The sequence below is a fragment of the Mus musculus genome, chromosome 7 (genome assembly GCF_000001635.26).
Source record: "Mus musculus strain C57BL/6J chromosome 7, GRCm38.p6 C57BL/6J".
Lineage (NCBI taxonomy): Eukaryota > Metazoa > Chordata > Mammalia > Rodentia > Muridae > Mus > Mus musculus.
The window spans coordinates 74804965-74829143 of NC_000073.6; the positions used below are offsets into that span (position 1 = coordinate 74804965).

The following is a 24179-nucleotide window of genomic DNA, read 5'->3' on the forward strand; positions in this document are numbered from 1 at the left end:
GGCAGAGAAGCACCTGAAAAAATGTTCAACATCCTTAATCATCAGGGAAATGCAAATCAAAACAACCCTGAGATTCCACCTCACACCAGTGAGAATGGCTAAGATCAAAAAATCAGGTGACAGCAGATGCTGGCGAGGATGTGGAGAAAGAGGAACACTCCTCCATTGTTGGTGGGATTGCAGGCTTGTACAACCACTCTGGAAATCAGTCTGGCGGTTCCTCAGAAAATTGGACATAGTACTACCGGAGGATCCAGCAATACCTCTCCTGGGCATATATCCAGAAGAAGCCCCAACTGGTAAGAAGGACACATGCTCCACTATGTTCATAGCAGCCTTATTTATAATAGCCAGAAACTGGAAAGAACCCAGATGCCCCTCAACAGAGGAATGGATACAGAAAATGTGGTACATCTACACAATGGAGTACTACTCAGCTATTAAAAAGAATGAATTTATGAAATTCCTAGCCAAATGGATGGACCTGGAGAGCATCATCCTGAGTGAGGTAACACAATCACAAAGGAACTCACACAATATGTACTCACTGATAAGTGGATACTAGCCCAAAACCTAGGATACCCACGATATAAGATACAATTTCCTAAACACATGAAACTCAAGAAAAATGAAGACTGAAGTGTGGACACTATGCCCCTCCTTAGAAGTGGGAACAAAACACCCATGGAAGGAGTTACAGAAACAAAGTATGGAGCTGAGATGAAAGGATGGACCATGTAGAGACTGCCATATCCAGGGATCCACCCCATAATCAGCTTCCAAATGCTGACACCATTGCATACACTAGCAAGATTTTACTGAAAGGACCCAGATGTAGCTGTCTCTTGTGAGACTATGCCGGGGCCTAGCAAACACAGAAGTGGATGCTCACAGTCAGCTAATGGATGGATCACAGGGCTCCCAATGGAGGAGCTAGAGAAAGTACCCAAGGAGCTAAAGGGATCTTCAACCCTATAGGTGGAACAACATTATGAACTAACCAGTACCCCTGAGCTCTTGACTCTAGCTGCATATGTATCAAAAGATGGCCTAGTCGGCCATCACTGGAAAGAGAGGCCCATTGGACACGCAGACTTTGTGTGCCCCGGTACAGGGGAACGCCAGGGCCAAAGGGGGGGAGTGGGTGGGTAGGGGAGTAGGGGTGGGTGGGTAAGGGGGACTTTTGGTATAGCATTGGAAATGTAAATGAGCTAAATACCTAATAAAAAAAAACAAAAAAAAAACAATTAATTTAAAAAAAAAAAAAAAAAAAAAGAAAACTAGTAAAGGGGCTGTGGTAAAGATCAGTTATAGAGCGATCACATAGTTTGGACGAGGCCCCATGTTCAACTTCCAGCACAACAAAACCAACAAACCCAGTGAGAATACTGTTGCCCCGGAGAAAATACAGTAAGTGCACCTTACCAAGGATTATAATCTAAGGTAAAATGTCAGACAGGATGCCTAAAGCTTTGTCAAAAAATTCTCAGAGCAAGACAAACAAATAGCCAGGGAACACCTGAAACATTAAAGTCATGCTTACTTATCAACAAATGCAAATAGAAACCAGGATGAAATAGATGGTATTCACATCCACCGGGAGGATTAAACTACAAACAGCTGACAACATCAAATAGCAACAGAGACATGGAGTCACTGGAATGCCTACTTATTGTTGGCAGTACTGCAAAATTATATGACCACTTCAGGAAAAAAAAAAGAGAGAGAAAGAACTTTCTTATAAACCTAAAGGTATATAACCCAGCCACTATTCTACTGTATTTATCCCCAAAGAACAGGAAAATGTAAATACAACAGAAATATCATGTTTAAAGTTGCTCATAGTTTTATATTCAGTAGACATAAATGAATTGGCCTATGTTGTTTATTGACAAGAAAACAGATTTATAAAGCATGTAGTAGAATATTTAGTAATAGACTATTATATAATTAAAGAAAAACAAGTTATTGATACTTAGAATAAGCTTCGCCAAACTATACTTAATGAAAGAAACTTTACACATACAAAACTTTACATAGAAAACTTTACACATAGAAACTTTACACATGTGTTTCCTTTTATGCAAAGTACTAATATGGGCAAATCTAATTTGTTGAGAAGATTATTCAGATTACAATTTTCTGTGCAGGAGGGGCACAAGTGATAGGTACCAACAGGAACACACAGGAAGCAATTTTGGAATAATTATAATACTTTCAATCTTAGAAGTTAGATTGTGTAAGAAAATATTTGTTCATTTCATTGTTTAAGATAAGGGGTCATCTCTAAACAATAGTTTTTAGTGGAAAAAGTCATGCTGAAATATTTACTGGCACTCTGTCATGGGTACTTTGAAATCCAGTGATCAGATAAGACCCATAGATAGTTAGGATGGAGAAACGAACAAATATATTTTAAGTAACACAAGTCCAATTAAATGTTAATTATAGATTCCAGGTAAGAGATAATTGATTTTCTACTGCAAAATTCCAGAAATTGTGAATTAAATGTTCCAGACCCACAAAGATAAATCGTATATGCATTCTTTCATTTAAAGAATCTAGAAACAAAAAGAAATAAAGGAAGGAAGGAAGGAAGAAAGGAAGGAAGGAAGGAAGGAAGGAAGGAAGGAAGGAAGGAAGGGAGGGAGGGAGGGAGGGAGGGAAGGAGGGAGGGAGGGAGGGAGAAACAGAGACAGAGAAAGAAAGAAAGAAAGAAAGAAAGAAAGAAAGAAAGAAAGAAAGAAAGAAAGAAAGGAAGAAAGAAAGAAAAGAAAGGAAAAGAAAAAAGAAAATAAAAGAAGTCTTAGTGATGTTAAAAACAGGAAAGACAGAAGTAGAAGAATCCACCCTTCTCAATAGTCATAAATAATATAAAATACCTTGGCGTGACTCTAACTAAGGAAGTGAAAGATCTGTATGAAAAGAACTTCAAGTCTCTGAAGAAAGAAATTAAAGAAGATCTCAGAAGATGGAAAGATCTCCCATGTTCATGGATTGGCAGGATCAATATAGTAAAAATGGCGATCAATTCTTCAACGAATTAGAAAGAACAATCTTCAAATTCATCTGGAATAACAAAAAACCTAGGATAGCAAAAACTCTTCTCAAGGATAAAAGAACCTCTGGTGGAATCACCATGCCTGACCTAAAGCTGTACTACAGAGCAATTGTGATAAAAACTGCATGGTACTGGTATAGCAACAGACAAGAAGACCAGTGGAATAGAATCAAAGACCCAGAAATGAACCCACACACCTATGGTCACTTGATCTTTTACAAGGGAGCTAAAAGCATCCAGTGGAAAAAAGACAGCATTTCAACAAATGGTGCTGGCACAACTGGCAGTTAACATGTAGAAGAATGCAAATTGGTCCCTTCCTATCTCCTTGTACTAAGGTCACGTCTAATTGGATCAAGGAACTCCACATAAAACCAGAGACAGTGAAACTTATAGAGGTGAAAGTGGGGAAAAGCCTCGAAGATATGGGCACAGGGGAAAAATTCCTGAATAGAACAGTAATGGCTTGTGCTGTAAGATCGAGAATTGACAAATGGTACCTCATAAAATTGCAAAGCTTCTGTCAGGCAAAGGACACCGTCAATAAGACAAAAAGACCACCAACAGATTGGGAAAGGATCTTTGCCTATCCTAAATCAGATAGGGGACTAATATCTAATATAAATAAAGAACTCAAGAAGGTGGACTCCAGAAAATCAGATAACCCCATTAAGAAATGGGGCTCAGAGTTAAACAAAGAATTCTCACCTTAGGAATACCAAATGGCTGAGAAGCACCTGAAAAAAATGTTCAGCATCCTTAATCATCAGGGAAATGTAAATCAAAACAGCCCTGAGATTCTACCTCACACCAGTCAGAATGGCTAAGATCAAAAATTCAGGTGACAGCAGATGTTGGCGAGGATGTGGAGAAAGAAGAACACTCCTCCATTGCTGGTGGAATTGTAAGCTTGTACAACCACTCTGGAAATCAGTCTGGTGGTTCCTCAGAAAATTGGACACAGTACTACTGGAGGATCCCACAATACCTCTCCTGGGCATATATCCAGAAGTTGTTCCAACTGGTAAGAAAGACACATGCTCCACTATGTTCATAGCAGCCTTATTTATAATAACCAGAAGCTGGAAAGAAACCAGATGCCCCTCAACAGAGGAATGGATACAGAAAATGTGGTACATTTACACAATGGAGTACTACTACTCAGCTATTAAAAAGAATGAATTTATGAAATTCCTAGGCAAATGGGTGGACCTGGAGGGCATCATCCTGAGTGAGGTAACCCAATCACAAAAGAACTCACATGGTATGTACTCACTGATAAGTGGATATTAGCCCAGAAACTTAGAATACCCAAGATACAAGATACAAAGCACATGAAACTGAAGATGAATGAAGACCAAAGTGTGGACACTTTGCCCCTTCTTAGAATTGGGAACAAAACACCCATGGAAGGAGTTACAGAGACAAAGTTTGGAGCTGAGATAAAAAGATGGACCATCTAGAGACTACCATATCCGGGGATCCATCCCATAATCAGCCACCAAATGCAGACACTATTGCATACACTAGCAAGATTTTGCTGAAAGGATCCTGATTTAGCTGTCTTTTGTGAGACTATGCCAGGGCCTAGCAAACACAGAAGTGGATGCTCACAGTCAGCTATTGGATGGATCACAGGGCCCCCCAATGGAGGAGCTAGAGAAAGTACCCAAGGAGCTAAAGGGATCTGCAACCCTATAGGTAGAACAACAATATGAACCAACCAGTACCCCCTGGAGCTCGTGTCTCTAGCTGCATATATATCAGAAGATGGCCTAGTCAGCCATCAGTGGAAAGAGAGGCCCATTGGTCGTGCAAACTTTATACCTCAGTACAGGGGAATGCCAGGGCCAAGAAGTGGGAGTGGTTGGGTGGCGAAGTGGGGGGAGGATATGGGGAACTTTTGGGATAGCATTGGGAATGTAAATGAGGAAAACCACCCAGTAAAAATTTAAAAAAAAAAAAGTTCTAAAGGGTCTTTCTAAAAAATGGTCAGTGGATCATCTAATGACCTAAGTTTGATTCCCATATACCACATTATGGACTGAGAGAACCAACTCGTATAAGTTGTCCTCTGACCTTCATGTGCATTGAATGAATGAATGAATGAATGAATGAATAAACAATAAATTAGAAAATTAGTGCAAAATGTTTTAAAGGAAAGTAATAGCAACAGGAAATAAAATCATAATATATGCTTGTTTAACAATATATTCAAACCTCTTTGTATAATTAATATTCAATATAAAAAGTTAAAAGAATTAAGAAAAATGGTCCTTATTTATGAAAATTTTTATAGCAACAACTGAGTATAGACCATTGCTATCACTCTTGACTGCTTCACAGAATTTAAAGGTACGATTCTGTTGCTGAAGACACCATATGATACTTCAGATACAAGACTTGGAAGATGAAGCTAAAACAGACCTAGAAGCCTCTTCTCTGAAGACCTTCTTAATAATAATTCATAAGAAGGAAAAGTGTTAAGATAGCCTTTGAAATAGTGGAACTTCCAAGAGAAATAAACAAAGGAATGAATAAATAAATAAACCAAAAAGCTAACCAGGTGGAAATATCTTGTCTCATTAAGTGAGCACATTCAAGTTGCCCTCATGATTCTGCACCCCATTGATTTAGAGAAGACATGAAGGAAACAGCGACTGTCTGCCTGTCTCTGAGGCCGAGATGGACTGAAGGCCTGTGCTGTCTGACCCCAAAACAGATAGTCAGCTCACTGAGCTGTCTGGGTATGTTGTGTGGATGTGTAGTGTTTTCAGAGACATTTTATATTTGAAAATCAATGTCTTCAGATTTTTCTTTTTTCTTAGTCCAAGATGTCTCTAATGGTTACAAAGACAGAGAAAGGATTCACTGGGAAGGAGAAACTGCGGAAAGGGGCTGTGTGGTTAAGAGTGCAATGAAGGGACTGGAGGGCTATGAGGATGGGGGCAGGGTGCTAGTGGGAGGGAGAAGTGGAAGAATGGAAGAATGAAGCCAGGGAGAGTGGAGGAATGGAGACTGTGATCTTCCAGTTAGCACAGAAATCAGCAAGTTGTCACAGAACATGAAATGTCCCCTGTGTGTACTTCTGTTTGAGTGCTTCTCTCCAGTTGGCCAGGCTGGTGCGGAATGTTATAGAATCTTTAAGCAGTAGAGTCTTCTTTAGGAAATAAGTCATTAGGGTGAGACTTGTGTATTTTGTAGACAGGCTAGGTTTCCGATCTGTTTTACTTCTTGGTCTGCTGAGGTGCAAGGACTCTCTGCCACATGCTGGCACTGCCATGACTTAAACCAGCAGTAGATTGAACCCTTTCAAACTGTGGGTTACCTATTGCCATGCGTTTGTTCACTGTATCAAGATAAGTAGCTCCTATATGAGTAAATGAAAATTCACTGCTTCTGGGTCCTCAATTTTCTTATGAAACAGACTAAATTCGATTAACTCTGAGATGAGTCAGAACATAGAAGGGCTGCAATTGAAGCTCGGTCATAGAGCAGTGAGGCCTAATAAGTCCTGAATTAGACCCACAGCACTGCAGCAAGTAAGTTAATTCCAATTATATGGAAAAATTATAGACGGGACACATATTTCAGTATAGGAATTGCTTGAAGCCTTAATAAAATGTGACATGAAGATAAACATTAAAAGACAATGACTGAGAGCATCTACTCTTCCCACTCTACCTGCTGCTGTTACTAAAGACTTGTGTTTTATTTGTGTGTGTGTGTGTGTGTGTGTGTGTGCGTGGTGTGTGATAATTTTGATACTGAAGCTACAGGATTTATTAGAACTTATTCCCTCATATGAATATGCCCCATTTTGTCCCTTCATTTTTTTTTACTGCTAGATATTTAAATTATTTTTCCCTTTGGATATTAGGAATAATGCCACTATACAGATTCATGTTCAAGTTTCTGTGTAATAAGTTACCGCTTTTCATATAACTTCTTTTGGCCAGTTCTTATATATTTATTCAGAAGGGTACACATTTAGATTTCAAAGAATCATACTAAACTCTTAGGGCTGGGGTTTAAATCACATTATGTCTATATTTGGTTTTTTTTTTTTCATTTTTCCATTCTGCAAACTTATTTTATTTTATTATATTTACTTCAATTTGCTAGGTTTCATGATGAACCTGACTTGGGTCTTTTCACATTTTTGCATTGTCTCATACACATTTCTAACCTGTCTGTGGAGGATGGAGACAGTAAGGAGCCACCTGTTACCATGTGAGCAACAACTGACATCTGTAATGCAGAGGCAAAGTTGACATCTCACAGACTGTGTAAGGCAGACTGCAAGGAGCTGTCCTGGATGAAGAAATGTGGGGAAATTGTAGCTTTCTGCCAAGTGTTGCCTGCTCACTGTTAATGGCATCCTATGAAAAAGAAAGCCAGTTGCAGCCAGTGGGGAAGAAACCTCCTGGGGCACAGAACTTTGAGATGAGCAAACTGCTCTAGCAGAGCAGGGGGCCTTCCTAATCCTGCCCAGCAGGACTTCATAATTGCTGTGGAACAGTGACTGATGGATGCCCTCATTATCCCTCTCCAAAAGGAAGAGCTCAATCATGGCCATCCCACTGTTTCTCCTTCATGGGGTTCTGGCAGCAAATACTTTCTCTATTTCTACATGTCACTGGACCATATGAAGCTGCATCCCGCACTGCTTGAGAGTGCTGCTGTTCAACCCGAGATCCTGGACCTTGACCTACCTGCCTTACCTGAGACATAATCTTAGGAATGGGAACAGTGAATCAAGAAAGGAAAGAAGGATAGGTATGGGTGCTAAGAAAAATAGCCATTTGATCTGGTTTTGACCTGTTTTCAGCCTTGCCTATGATTCAACAGCCCTTCATATATTGAACCTTCAGATATTTGTATTGAAATAGAGCAATCAGTTCTCTGCAACTGAAAACCAGTGACTGCAAATGTAAACTGGGAAAATTTAAACAGTCTTACTGGACCAGGATGTGAAATGCTGATGGAGCCCAGACCTAAGATTCCAGAGGGGAAAGATGAAAGAGAGCAGCAGCCTGAGAACCACATGGCATGACTGATCTGTTCATCTCAGAAACTTAAAAATAAACAGGCTACATCTCACCAACCCCCCTGCCCCACCAACCTCCCCCCATCCCCTGTGTTTCCCTCTCCATCCACTTGCAATGTCAATTGTATTTCCCCCTTGAGTGAGATTCAAGCATCCTTCCCTGGGCCCTCATTATTTAGCTTCTTTGGGTCTGTGGATTGTAGCATGGGTATCCTGTACTTTATGGCTCATATCTCCTTGTACATGTGTAGGGAGTTGGGCTATGTACAGACAGGCTGGTCTCCAGTTGAGCTGAGGTCTGAACCCCGGAAATGGTGATAATTCACCTTCATGACATGATAGGAGTTCCCTCATGCTCCTGGAACTCTGGCTCCTGCCTAAGTTACTGCCCCCCCACACCCCCCACAAGAGAAGCATGGTTAGAAGTCACATAGGCAATGGCCCAAGCTTCTGACCTTTAGGCTAAACTCCTCCCCAGTTACCTAGTAACAGTAAAGACCATAAAAGGGCTGTTCAGCCCCACCTCGCTCTCTTACTTGTCTCTCTTACTTCTTATTTGTCTCTCTCTTACCTCTTACCCCTCACTCTCACTCTCCTTCTCTCTCCTACCTTCTCTCTTTCCCCCTGCCTTTCTACAATAAAACTCTAAAATCATAGAGAGTCTCTGCTCATCAGTTGGGAACTTCTCTTCCTTCATCCCTCTCTCCCATAACCCCCAGTGGCTTTAGCAAAGTAGCACTGGGGCTCCCAGGTAAGGCTGCCCTTTGCTACCACCCGAAGAGTAGGACAGAGGCTTAAATGCCCACCTGGGGATGAGTGGAAGGTAGATAGCAGCCTCCTATGCCTGACCGACCAGAGCATAGGTGGAACTCTGGTGGTGTCTGGGTCTTCCCCTTCCCCCTCTTCCCTGGGCCCCTTTTTAGTTCCCAACATACGTGAGTACATATCATGCCTGTCCTTTTTGGTCTGGGTTAAATCACTTAGGATGCTATTTTCTAGTTCCATCAATTTGCCTACAAATTTCATGGCCTTCTTGTTTTTAAAAGCTGGGTACTATCCCATTAGAACCACGGTTGTTTGATACCCAGGGTTGGAGACCTCTCTCTTTTCAGAGATGAAGGGGAAGGGTGGGTGAGGGGCTGTGTGAGGTGGTACTAGGAGGAGAATGGGGGCTGTGATTCAGATGTAAAATTAATTAATTTATTAATACACACATACATGTATGTATGTATGTAGGTAGGTAGGTATACCGAGCAGGCTATTCTGAAATTATTCCTATTCCAGATTTCTGACTCTTACAGACAAACAGGATTATTTCATGCATCACAGTTATTCCACTTATTTTTGTAACTATTACCTGTCAGTCCTTTTTTCCTAGTATTTTCCACAATTGCTTTCTTTCTACCAAGAAAAAGAAGAAATGCTAGTCTTTATTTATTGTTACATCCATCAGCATCTCAGTCTCCTGCTCATGGTAATGATTTTTACAACACACTCCCCTGGGTTATATTTATCTTTAATCCATCAGGAAAGTGAATGAGAAAACTACCGCCTCAGAAAGTTCTATAAACCAGTGTTTTTAATTTTTCATATAAATCTGGCTGCTCTTTGATTTTTATTTGATTTCATATTTATTTTATTAGGTTGAATACATATAAAAACTTAGGTGTTTTTTTAAACAACCACACACTTACCAAGGCAGATTTAATGTTTATGGACTATTACTTTGGCTAATATCTATTGCACAAAAGCCTTCCATAACTACTGTTGCTAGGTTGCTCACCTTCCAATGAATATAAAAGTGCTCTTATTTCCAGTAGAATGAACAGCTGCAAGTCAGCCTCTAAGGGCACTGCCCAGGGGATGATCTTTCCTCAGGCCCTGTGTGGCCAGTGGGGCAGGGAAACTGGGTTCACCTATCTGATAATACCAGGTTGTGTTCCTCCAACTTCTTAAGCACTTACTGTGAGTCCCTTTTCGACCTCTAAGATTCTGTCTCCCAGAAACATGTCAAACATGTGATAACTGTACTGAGAAGTACAAGTTAGGTGTTCTGCATTAATAAGTAAACAGTGAAATACCATGAACAAAGTCTAATGGAAACCTTACTCTGTTCTGCCTCTTTTTTTTCAATTTCAGTGCCTTACTTTCACATTTGCAAGTGTCTGAGATTGCTGTGACTCTTACTATCAAGTGTGTATTCAGTGTGATAGGTTTTTCTCTACTCTCTCTGTCTTACAAAGCTCTAACTTTACCAGAGCACTCTCTCATGTTCAATGCCATCTTGGAAACCAAGAAAAAACAAACTAGGTAGCATAGCATATTAGCATGTAAGTCTAAGAGTCTTATGCATACCTGTGCATGGGGCTAAGGCTCACAGGTGTCTCTGGCCACTGATGCACACAGGAGTAGTCCTGTTTGGGCAGAAACTTCCTGGAGGCTTTGTTAGACTCTGGTGTTTGTTTTGTTTTGTTTTGTTTTGTTTTGTTTTGTTTTGTTTTGTTTTGTTTTGTTTTTAAGAGACTTGGAGTTAACTTTTTACTCATAAAAATACATTCATTTTACTCAGTAGGGCTTTAAAAGGCTATACATATAGTGTCACTACCTAATTTATAATATTGTAACAAAGCTTTTGAAACTTATCCTGTTAAAAGGCACATATCTGATATTGTTATAAATGAATTGCCAAGTCAATTTGGAAAATTTAACACTGAAGGAAATTTACTTGTTTTTGAGATGAATATACAAATATAAATCCTGATAAAGAATGGTCTGGTGTCAAAATGTTATAAATTAAGATTTCTCTGTCTTGAACTGATTGTAATGAAAATAATATATAACTGATTTGAAATAACTGTCATACTCTGTCAATCAAAAGGATACTGAAGCTGACAAAATTTATAAATTATTTCTCTACATCTCAGGTATAGAATTTGAGAGATAAAATTGACGTTCCATTACAACAATATGCCAGCATCATAGCTGCGCTTTTGATCCTTGATGGTCACCATAAATAAAAGAATCATGTGAGAGTTAAATATTGTGCCTCATGAATGTAATCGCAGCACCCAGGATACTGAAGCAAAAGGGCTGCCATGAGTTCAGAACCAATGCTGGGTTCATCATGGGTTCCAAGCTGCTAAGTTTACAGGGCAAGGAAACGAGAGACAAAAGAAAAAAGAGAAACATTTGAGCATTTGAAGACAGTTTTAAAATAAAATCAGGAGGTCATCACTGTCAGAGAACCTCTTATTTTTTTTTTTGTGTTTCTTGTCAGATTTAGAAATTACTGACTTATGTACCCATGCTGTTATACCATAAATTGTGCCAGTCCAAACCAGTCCTCCTTACTGAAGAACTGCCTTAAAATTATCTAGCACATTCTTTAAAACTTTAAATGAGTCAAAACAGTGTCCACAGATCCATTAGACTTCAAGTGGATGCCAGAAACCCTCTAAACATGGTTCCATGTACATACATAGTCTATTTTTCTATACTTATGTGCCTACTATAATCTTTAACCTTTTATTATTATTTATTACTATGGTAACAGTTCATGGTTCCTCTTAGATTCACCCAAGCTTAGAATATCCGTTCTCTTCCACTCTGGAAGCATTATTAAACAAGAGTTTTGTGAACACAAGTACCGAACAAGCATCGGTCTGCTAGCTAATAGTGCTGGCAAGTAACGGGGGAATGGGCAGGATATAGTGTGGCTACTCTGTAGAAAGAAGTGACTTGCATCCTGGGTGGGGCAGAGCAGAGGAGAGTGAGGCTTGATCACTAGTGTCAGAATGATTTATAATTCATGTATTATTTCTTGCTAGAATCTTCCCATTAATATTTTGGTTCTATGTTGACTCTAGGTAACTAAAACCATAGTAGAAACAGAAATCTTGAGCAAGAGAGGACAACTATATTGTCCCGAATGTCTCCCATGTAAGACGCCTTAAGACTGCCTTGGTGGGGGGCCTGCCCTTAGCAGAAGGCATCATAACTTGATTCTGCTTCATCAGCAACTTTGGTTTATCGACATAAACCAAACTTGTCTTCACTATGTAGTCTACTACCATCAACTTGGTTGGCATGTTTACATCTCTTCGATGAAAGAGTTTTGCCCAAAAATTGTTCCATATTTTCCTACTACTTTGCAAGTCCAACTATCCTGGCAACAGTTTCCATCCATTTCCATCAGTTTCAGAAAGTGGAGTCTTTATTTAGAGCAGTGGTTCTCAACCTTCCTAATGCTGTGACCCTTTAGTACAGTTCCTCATTATAGTGACTCCTAACCATAAAATTATCTTGCTCCTACTTCAAAGCTAATTTAGCTACTGTCATGGATTGTAACATAAATATCTGATGTTCAGGGTATTGGATACATGGCCACAAAGGGTAGTGACACATGGCTTGAGAGGCACTTATACAAAGACACAGGTATAGCTGTTCCAGTGGCTGGTGTAAGAGAAGTAAAGAGCAACTTGCTACTCTTCACTCTTCTTCATTTCCATCCTCCCCATTCTGTGTAATTTGGGTTAGAAACAGCTGTCTTGAGATCCTTCAAAGCAATTCTAAATCCTTAGCAAACAAGGCAATCTCTGTTAAAACAGCTTGTTAGAGCAGGGAGTTCCTGGTCATCTTTCTGTGAGTTGAATGCAGTACTTTTAAGAGGGAACCTAAGAACTGGAATTTCAAAGAAGCATCCGATTAATGCCCAGGAGCCATGCTTACTTAGAACAACAGATATTGCTAATCCTCCTTCTTCTAGAATAAAACAATATTTAACAGTCGATAAACATAGTAAAAAGATAAATGTTTAATCATAGCCGCAGTGCAATGTTAGCTGTGTTTATGTCCTGCAATCAGGATATCCAGGAGCTCTGGGGTCTCCGTTACACAATGTGATAGGAATGGTATTTGCTGGAGCTGTGTACTATACCATGCGATACACCTGAAATTAAGGCTCCGCATTATGTTCTGTTTCGAGGACTTCTAATCACTAGGAAGGCAGGAAATGGTACTATAGCAAGTTGTCTTGAACGATGCTATCTCATAAGGTCTTCCCCTTGAACATCTGTATCATCATGAGCAGTGAACAGCCCCTCATCCTTGGCTAATGGGTTACAGTTCTCTGCAGAACTACAGAGTTGTTCAAATATGCTAATGACATCCTCCCTTGGAAAGCTTTCTTGATAAATCAAATCCTGCCTCATAGGCCATCACTTGTACTCCCAAATAGCATCCCTAAATGATGTGCAGCATCTGTATCATCTTCTTCCCTTACTCGTGCATCTCTATGGCTGCTGAACTGCTAGTGGTCTCACCAGTGCAAAGCCAGCTGCTCTGTGTTCAGCCTCTGCCAAAACCCTGGAGCCGATATTCCTACTCCAAGGAGAAGTGACTAGATCATGTATTTCCTGTAAAGATCAAGTTTCCTAAGAGGGTAAATGAACTAAAATTTTGGCTTCCACAATTAAAAACACAAATACACCAGCACTGTATTCCCTAGTACCAAATTATACCCAACTAGATCTTAAGTAGACAGTGAAAACACAATTGTCTTGAGTGTAAATTACAATATCAAACACTAATAATTAATTAATAAACCATCTCAACCATATTTTATTAAGGAACAAATAGAACAAAAGGCTTCCAACCTAAGTGAAGATGACTTTTGATGACAGGAAGTTCTGTGTTGTTTGAGAGCACATGAGCACATCTTTAAGAGATACCAAGTGGGGGCATGGCAGAACCCTGGGGAGGGGGTGTCTCCATTTCCTCTTCTTCTCTCTTCCTGGATTTTCCTTAGCTCCACCTGCTTCTGAATCCCTTTGTCCTATGCAATCCCTAGGGCACATGTTTTTTTTAGTAGATGGAACCACTCACTAAAAATATGTCTTAGGTGGTCAAGATTTGACTTAGCTTCCCATGTCTTCTCTTTATCACCAGGTTAAAGAACTATAATGCCACTCTTCCAGACTGTGGAACACTGGGGAGATGCACATAGCACCCCAATTTTTTCTACCATCCCCAGGATTCTTGCTTTACTTTTCAGATCAGAGGGTTACTACGAGCAGAGTCTGAGGGCTGATGTCCATGAGTATACTTCATCCATGTCAGAAACTGCTGAGATGAGAATGAGAAGCTCCGAGTCCTAGAAGCATCACTGAGTTCACTGGGCAGGGTCATGGTGCTTGGTGAGGCTCTGACAGATGTTCTTTCTCTGCTCTTTCAAGCTGCTCTGGTTCTGAGCAGTCATTCAGTCATCTACAAGTTACTCTCTGGGTAACAAAAGAACAAAAAATAATAATAATGAGTAAGGAAAAAGTGCAATTGTTCGATCTTCATATTAACTTGGAGTTGGCTATCATGTGTTGTTGGTGACATTTGTTGACAGCATCAAGTGCCACTTTCATTCTTTCACTCCTCAGTTGTCCAGACAGTTGGATAGCAGGGAATTATTCTACAGTTCTTATATTACAGGCCCCAGACTACTCATAGCTAATTATTAAGTTTAATATAAATGCTTGATAGCTTTATTGGGATTGGATTATGCAGTCAATTTTCTGATTTGTATGTATTACATCTAATCTGAGGTCTATTAAATTCATATAGTTCCTGAAAACTCACCAGAAGGAAAAGGTGTTAGCTTTCTTTTGATGTCCAGCCCATTAATGAGGAATTTCCCATAAATCTTAATAACTCTTCTTGTTAAGCATTGTCCTCTGGTGTCTAGTAAGGAAATGCATATAGTCATATCATGAGTTGCCCACAAATGCACAGTTGGTCAGCCAGGGCCAGAGATAGGAAGGAGCCAGACAAGCTTTTTCTACCATATGATCTAGCTACCTTTGACTAAATTCAGTCACTGAGACAGTTGTAGTAATTATCCTTCTTCATGGATTTGATAACTCATAATCAGTGTGATCTAAAAAAAAATTAGGTATAACATTCCATACTTTGAGAGCAGACTAGTAGAAAACAGAGCTGGAGATATTCACATAACTTTTATTATTGCATAGCATTACAATAATAATTTTATTTTATTAGTACCATTTATTGACTTTCTCTGCCTAAGTTATAAATTATTTATAGAGGCATATGTATGTATAAGAAACATCAAAGAATATGTAAAGTTTAATAAAGTATGTGGGGCCAGACACCTGCTAACACACTCAGAACACATCTTTCATGGTACAAACATACTATAAACATTTAATTTACCACAGAGATGATAATAGAAGTAATTATCAAGTTAGGACTAGAAATGTAATATAAGTAATTATCAGGTTAGGAGTAGGACCATAAATATAATATTTATAGGTCCCAGCTGCCTGCCACAAATGTCTTGCATTCCTGCAACACAAAGACTTGAGGAATTCAAATTACTTGTCAAGTTCTAACATTTACCAACCAGTAAATGCAGGGAAAGGTCTTTTTATACTATAAAAAGTGACAATATTTGAAACCCCCTAAGTTCTTAAATATGCCAGTATGCAGGTTTTTTTTCCTTGCTCGATAGTTTCTATTCTCCAAGCATTTGATGGCTTCTGTGGGATCCTGGACACTGTTTTGTGTTGTAACCCAGCCTGGATACCAATGGGAAAAGGTGTGGATGGCCTTTCTCAGCCTCAAGTCTAGTAAACAAACAAGGTAGCCTTAGACTTGAGTTTCTTATGGGGCACACTCTAAAAACCTAACTCCCTTACCTCAGTCATGGAGGTGCATAACAATGATTGCTATATTTATACATGCTAACACTGCCTATCTTTATGGATAAACATTGTGGTGGTTTGAATAAAAATGGCTGTCATAGGCTCATAGGTTTGAATGCTTGACCACCAGAGAGTGGCACTCTTTGAAGGGATTAGGATAGGTGACCTTGTTGGAGTAGGCATGGACTTGGAGGAAGTCTGTTACTGGGACTGGGCTTTGAGGCTTCAGATGCCCAAGACAAGTCTAGTGCCTTTCTCTCTTCCTGATTCCTGCAGATTTGGATATAGAACTCTCAACTACTCTCCAGCATCATGTCTGTCTGCATGCCACCATGGTTCCTGCCATAATGACAATGAACTAAACTTCTGAACTATAAATCAGCCCCAATTAAATGCTTTCCTTTACAAGAGTTGCCATGGTCATGGTACCTCCTCACACTAACAAAACTCTGAGACAAATTAATAACAACAACAACAACAAACAAACAAACTATGTATCAGCTGGCTGTTTAGCATAAGACATTAACCTGATTCTCAGCTCAGCTTTCCAGGACAGATACGACTGTGACTAAAAAGCCTTCCATATCATATGTTCTCCTTGCCTTCCTGGATACATGACTACACAGTATTTTCCACCCCTGCACGTGGTGATGGGTTCTCTCTAAGGAAAGAATGGACTCCAGTAACTACACACCTCTGAGCAAAAGTGGTCCATACTGGTTCATCCTTTCTCCCCAACTGGTCTTTCTTCCAGTCTCCTCTTCCCAGTTGGTGACTGAACTTAGAGGATGATGGAGACACACACTGGAAAGTAGGTGTGTTATCTTGAATCACTGAAACACTGATTAGATCTGGGCTACACACACTCTCTTATCTAGTCTGTATGACACAGATATAAGCTTTCCCTGTGTTCAGCCACTGAGACTTAAGTTGTTCTGTCATACTATCAGTGTCAATCATGGCAGTAGGCATTATGCCATTTTGCTCATGTGATGACAGCTAGTGAAATTTATTTAACTTTTAGCTATTCCCTATCTCAGTTTCATGAATAAGGAAGGAGGCTCTAAGAGGTCAAGTGAAGTGAGAATTCCAAGCTGGTATGTGACGGAGACGTAGTACAACTACAGATGTGAATCCTTTCAGATCAAATTGCTTTCTATAACCTCAGAATTATCATCACGACAGGAAGCATGTTGGTATGTAGGCAAGACATGTTGCTGACGAGGTAGCTAGAGCCCTACATCTGAATCTGCAGACAGCAGGATAAGAGAGACACTGAGCCTGGCTTGAGCTTCTCAAACCTCATAGCCTAGCTCTACTGACAGTCTGTCTCCAACAAGATGATATCTATTCAAACAATGGGTGGATAACTGAACGTAACCAGAGTAACCTTTTCATGCTACAATGTGATTTCTTTTCACTCATTTTCTATTTGACACCCCACCTCTTAGCATCAAGTCAATTTATTGCTGAATGTCTAATTCAAGTAACTTTACACTAAAATATGTTTTGGGACCATTAACTGGGATACCAATCCATGGTTGGTTAGGTGATAGACCTCAGGATAGAACATGATTTTGTTATCCTGTTCAGTGGAAATGGTATTAAAATGACACATACATTCTCATTTTACTGCCCATAGATGAGTCTTTCTCTCCACTTCCATCAGAGAAGCTTCTTTTGGAAGTATTTGGAGAGTAATTCAGAAACTGATCAATTGCAAAGAATAAGAGAGTATATGATGTGCTCAACTCTAAATGACACTTCTATATAATACTCCTCCTCCCAAGGCTCCAAGACCATAGGGGAAGAGGGAATGGAAAGATTGTAAGATCTAGAGTCAGTGGATGACTGCAGTGAAAGAGTATTTGCCAGATAAGAAAGGGTCATTGAATGCAGTAACTCACAGTTCCTGTGGCTACATGTACAAGACCTGAATAATATCAATTCAGAAAAGATTCCACCTCTGGATGAGCTACTATTGGAAACTGATGGCTGCTCAGAGAGGGAGAGACAGTTTTCTTTAGACTTGCGACTCTTGAGAGGTTGCCCATGCTCCAGTAGATGCTTCTATACCAATTCCCTACTCAAAGAGGTAACTGGACTCAGTATATTTATCTATTATCTATCATCTACCTATCTATCCAGTTATCTATCTTTCTATCTATCTATCTATCTATCTATCTATCTATCTATCTATCTATCTACCTACCTACCTACCTACCTATCTATAAGTTAGTGAGAGACCCCATTTCTGTAAATCAAGTGGTGAGTTATCAAGGAAGACTCCAAGCATCAAGAAGCCTCTGGCACAAACACAAACACACACACACACACACACACACACACACACACACACACACACACACCACAAGACTGCCCCCACACACATGTGAACACCAAATACCATCACATACCAGACATGCAAAGAATTCAATTAAACTAAGATGAAAATGTTACACTCAATTCTGTGATTATATAATCCTCCATCCTGGGATGCAGATTTATGTCATCAGTATTTTCAGAAGTTATATAACAATCTGAGATATCAGAAAGGAACAATGCAGACTGTTTGTTTGAAGACCGTGAAAGGAAGACACTTTCTTGCAGATGAGACCTTGACATCTGCTGCTCATTTAGTTTATCTTTGCAGGCTTGATACTCTGGGCAGAGGTTGTGATTCTGGGATTTACAGATGTATCTTTTCTCCAGGCACTTCCTGGCATCCTCTGATAACATGTGTAATTAGCTATTTCCCTTCTCTATTAAAGTCTGCATATTATCACAGTCATTCTGGCTAAATCAGACTCGAGAGGCCAACAGTAATGAAGGAAGAATTAGGAAATCTGTCTTTATTAAATGGAAAACAGAATAACTGAGAAGGTCATGATGAAGAAATAAACTGTATCATGGGGAGAGTGATCAGAATCAATTGCCAAGATTCACCAGCATTCAGAATCTAATTCAAAGGCCTTTTAAAAAATGATTCCACTTTCTACCATATTTGATCTCAAGTTTTAAATGCAGTCCATCTTTTCATCGTGTTGGAGCTGGGTTGAGAGGTTCTAGAACTCCATTGGAAGATCTGAGAGCTCGTGTGTTATGCTGAAGAAGCGGGGCTTCCTTGTACCGAACTCCACCATTTCAACTTCACACCACGAATGGGTAGGATGATGACAAGCCCATGCGTATGCACCTCTGGGTCTGTCCAGTGGCTCTCGACAGTCAGTTGGATTTGAGGTAAACTTGAGACCACACCCTTGTGATGAGACAGACTTGCTACTCATGCTTCTTTTGCAGTTTCAAAACAGTTTCCAAGCAGCATCTGTGACACGTGCCTGTATCAAAACTGTACCCATCACACCCTTTCCCACAGTATAGCTGTAGTCATCTCAGAAGTCACCGTGTCCAAAATCCCTTGAGGGGAAAACATCTTAACTGTGGGAAGTGCCAGTTTGATTCTTTCTCCCTGCTACTTCCTTAACCACTGTCAAAGAGTAGTGTATTTAATGGGAAAGAGGAATATTGTAGGCATGCAAGCAAATTAGCACAAGAGGGCAATTTAATTATAGAAGAGTCAAGGTTCTTAGTGAGAAATATTGATGGCTGTATCCTCAGAGTTTCTCCTTTGTGTGAAACATATTGAAACTGAAGACTGGGGAGGCAACACAATGGATGTCTGAAGCAGGGATAATTTGGGAAACAAAGGTAGCTCAGCTGTGTAATGTAACCTCGATTTAAGTGCTATTTTTGCTTGTGAACTAACGACATTTTATAATCAGTTTCTCAATAATCTTCCTTGTAAAGAAGTTTTGCTAATCGGTTTAAGGAACAAAATGTCAAGATTTGCCTGTCTGTCTTATGAACTTGCTCAGCAACCAAAGAAGGAAACCAGACTTCATTGATCCCCTAATACAAGCTGAGAGCCATACCAGGTGTCATCACTTCAGCAGTCGTGCATTGATTGGATTCTCCCTCCATGCATGCAGGGCACTGGAATAAACTCCAAAGAGAAGATTTAAAAAGGCATAGGCCTTCCTTCCCAGAGGCCGATAGTCTAGAAGAAACAACAAACAAATAAATAAAAAGTCAACCAAGAAAAGTGTGTTGAAGGTTTGGTTTCTAATCTATTGGGAAATGTTGGGACCTCTAGTAGGTGAGGACTAGTAGGAGAAAATTAGGTCATGGTGGGGTTTGCCCAAGGAGGGGATATTTGTATCCCAAGACCTCTTTCTTCCCTCTTCCCTCTTCCCCCTTCCCCCTTCCCTCTTCTCCCTTCCCCCTTCCCCTTCCCCCTTCCCCCTTCCCCCTTCCCCCTTCCCTCTTCCCTCTTCTTCCCTCCTCCCGCCTCCCTCCTCCTTTTTCCCTTCTCTCTCTCTCTCTCTCTCTCTCTCTCTCTCTCTCTCTCTCTCTCTCTCTCTCCATCTGTCTGTCTCTGCTTCCTGTCATGAATTGAGAAGCTTCCTGGGTTATGGGCTCTCACCATATGTCACTAGCCATAGGCCCAAAACAACAGGCCGGCCGAGGGATTGTAGACTGAAACCTTTCAACTGTGAGTCCAAACAAATGTGTCTTAGTTAGGGTTCTGTTGCTGTGAAGACACACTTGTGAGCAAGGGAAGAGACACTATGAGCTTGACAACTCTTCTAAAGGAAAACATTTCATTGGGAATAGCTCACAGTTCAGAGATTTAATCCATTATCTTATTGGAGGAAGCATGACAGCACGTAAGCAGACATGAAGCTGGAGATGAATGAAAGTGCAGGCAGCAGGAAGAGATTCGGAGATCTCAAGGCCCACCCCCAGTGAAGTGCTTCCTCCAAAAAAAGCCACACCTACTTTAACAAAACCACACCTCCTAAGAGTGCTACTCCCTATGAACCTATGGGCATCATTCTTTCAAACCACCACCAAACCTCTCCTCTGAGGAAAGACTGGCTATGTATGTTCCTATGTGATCCTCCTTGGGGAACTTTTGTGCAAGATCAGCAGACGAGGAAATCAGAACTTGTGAGACTTCTATAAAGTTGATAGAATATTATATTCTTCAAAAGCAAGCAATGTTTCTCTTCTTACAATGAGACTGGAAGGAACCTTTCAACCTACTTTTATAGAGAAAGCCATAGAAGATCACACTGCTACAACTTGGAGTAGATAATAGAATGGACATCAGCACATTTTTTAAGCAGTTGCTACTTCCCAGGCATCAGTTTACACACATCATCTGTTAGTTTACTCAGCCACTTCATCAAGTCAATCCTTGTCTAACTCGCTCAAGTGGCACGGCTTAAGAACCACAAGCATCCGAACAGGCTCCCAAGTCATTTGGCTCTATGGTTTGAAAACATTTGAAATCTTTCTTTTCTTTCTTTCTTTCTTTCTTTCTTTCTTTCTTTCTTTCTTTCTTTCTTTCTTTCTTCATTCCTTCCTTCCTTCCTTCCTTCCTTCCTTCCTTTCTCTCTCTCTTTCTTTCTTTCAGATATTTTATTTATTTACACTTCAAATATTATCCCCTTTCCTGATTCCCCGTCCTAGGAGACACCCTCTATCCCATCCCCATCCCCCCTGTTTCTATGAGGGTGTGCCCTCACCCTTCCACTCACTCCTGAACCCCCACCCCACCCTGCCCTTGCATTCCCCTACACTGGGACATCAAGCCTTCATAGGACCAAGGGCCTCTTCTCCCATTGAACTGATCACGGGCTCCCCAATGGAGAATTTAGAGAAAGGACTGAAGGAGCTGAGGGGTTTGCATCCCCATAGGAAGAACAACAATATCAACCAACCAGAGCTCCCAGGGTCTAACCCACCAACTAAGGAGTACACATGGAGGCACCCATGGCTCCAGCAGCATATATGGAAGGAAACTTTTCTAAGTCAAGGAATTCAGCCAGGTCTGGAGATACTGGCGCTAGTTGAGATTGCTCCAGAACTCTCTAGTCTGAGGACAGAGGAACTTCTGAAAAACATGGCCTTCTATAAGGAAGGCATGTTGAGAAGATAGGGGTTGCTTAAAGATGAGGCTGTGTGTATTTTTTGATATCTGCATCTTAGGCCCCAGACTCCTACTCCTATTAGGTGACATGTTCCATATAGATTAACTTGGGGCTGTGACCAGGAAGTTCACTTTCAGAGTTCTGACTCTTTTAAGAGGAGGTTGCTACAGTTCAGAGTGGTTCCTTTTAGTATTGGTTACTCTCCTGTGGCTGTGATGAAATACCAAGAGCCAACTATAGGAGAGAATATTTATTTTGACTTCCCATAACAGGGGGGAGAGTCCATAATGGAGTAGGGAATAGGAAACTGGCTTATCAAGTCTTTTATCTGTACACAGGAAACAAAAAGTGTGACCTGGAAGTAGGGTAAAGCTCTCAAAGCTCACCCACAGTGCTGCAGTTCCTCCATCAAGACTCTTCCTCCTAATGATTGTAAAATAGCATCCCCCAAATAGAAACACTAACTTGGATCCAAGCATTCAAATACTTGCATACTGATGGACATTTCCCATTCAAATCACTACAACTGAGTTTTCATGAATGGTGTAAATGTAACATTATCCTCTTTCTTCTGCTAGGATAGAAAGTGAGATGATTGGCACCTATGAAACTAGGATGCTGTCTTAACTGATTCATCTGGGCTTGTTTAAGACTTCCCCATATATGCTAAAGAAAGTCTCAAGCAATCCAAGACTTTCTCTAGACTCTGTCTGGTCTTGCGCCAGCCTATAGCTGCAGTCTGAGTATATTTCGCTCATTTTCTGCCAGCCCACCCATCTTTTCTTTTATATTCCCCCACCCCTTGCCCTCAGTATCCCCAACCCTGGCACTTCAAGTCTCTGCAGGGCTAGGTACTTCCTTTCCCACTGGAGCCAGAGAAGGCAGCCCAGCTTGAAGAATATATCCCACAGGTAGGCAACAGTTTGGGGTTAGCCCCTGTTACAGTTGTTTGGGACACACATAAAGACCAAACTATACATCTGCACATATATTCAGGGAGGCCTAGGTCCAGCTTGTGTACGTTCTTTTATCAGCAAAAAATATTTTTTTTTACCGTTCCTTTTTTGGCTTTATTTATTTTTATTTTTTATTATTTTTTAATTAGGTACTTTCTTCATTCACATCTCCAGTGCTATCCCAAAAGTCCCCCCCCCCACGCTCCCCCCCCCCACTCCCACTTCCCAACCCTGGCGTTCCCCTGCACTGAGGCATATAAAGTTTGCAAGACCAATGGGCCTCTCTTTCCGCTGATGGCTGACCAGGGCATCCTCTGATACATATGCAGCTGAAGACACAAGCTTGGGGGGGGGGGGGCTGTTTAGTTCATATTGTTGTTCCATCCATAGGGTTGCAGATCCCTTCAGCTCCTTGGTTACTTTCTCTAGCTCCTCAATTAGGGACCATGTGATCCATCCAATAGCTGACTGTGAGCATCCACTTCTGTGTTTGCTAGTCTCACAAGAGATAGCTACATCTAGGTCCTTTCGATAAAATCTTGCTAGTGTATGCAATGGTGTCAGCTTTTGGAGGCTGAATGCGGCATGGATCCCCGGATGTGGCAGTCTCTAGATGGTCCACCCCTTCGTCTCAGCTCCAAACTTCGACTTTGCAACTCCCTCCAGGGGCGTTCTGCTCCCAATTCTAAGAAGGGGCAAAGCGTCCAGACCCTGGTCTTCGTTCCTCCTGAGTCTCATGTGCTTCGCAAATTGTATCCTATAACTTGGGTATTGTAAGTTTCTGGGCTAATATCCACTTATCAGTGAGTACATATTGTGTGAGTTCCTTTGTGAATGTGTTACCTCACTCAGGATGATGCCCTCCAGGTCCATCCATTTACCTAGGAATTTCATAAATTCATTCTTTTAAATAGCTGAGTAGTACTCCATTGTGTAGATGTACCACATTTTCTGCATCCGTTCCTCTGTTGAGGGGCATCTGGGTTCTTTCCAGCTTCTGGCTATTATAAATAAGGCTGCTATGAACATAGTGGAGCATGTGTCCTTCTTACCGGTTGGAACATCTTCTGGATATACACCCAGGAGAGGTATTGCAGGATCCTCCAGTAGTACCATGTCCATTTCTCTGAGGAACCATCAGACTGATTTCCAGAGTGGTTGCACAAGCCTACAATTCCACCAACAATGGAGGAGTGTTCCTCTTTCTCCACATCCTCACCAGCATCTGCTGTCACCTGAATTTTTGATCTTAGCCATTCTGACTGGTGTGAGATGGAATCTCAGGGTTGCTTTGATTTGCATTTCCCTGATGATTAAGGATGCTGAACATTTTTTCAGCTGCTTCTCAGCCATTCGGTATTCCTCAGGTGAGAATTCTTTGTTTACCTCTGAGCCCCATTTTTA

General features: G+C 40.7%; 1 long non-coding RNA gene across 2 annotated transcripts in view; it reads right to left on the bottom strand.

Annotated features, from left to right (window-relative positions):
- Nucleotides 1-13844: 13844 nt before the first annotated feature.
- Nucleotides 13845-24179, bottom strand: part of 0610006L08Rik — a 35002-nt gene continuing 24667 nt past the window's right edge. For both annotated transcript variants that reach the window (XR_391624.1, XR_391626.2), the window contains 3 exons: nt 19756-19880; nt 14739-14840; nt 13845-14389 (listed from right to left, as the gene is read on the bottom strand). This is a non-coding gene — a long non-coding RNA (RIKEN cDNA 0610006L08 gene). The remainder of the gene's footprint in view (nt 14390-14738; nt 14841-19755; nt 19881-24179) is intronic.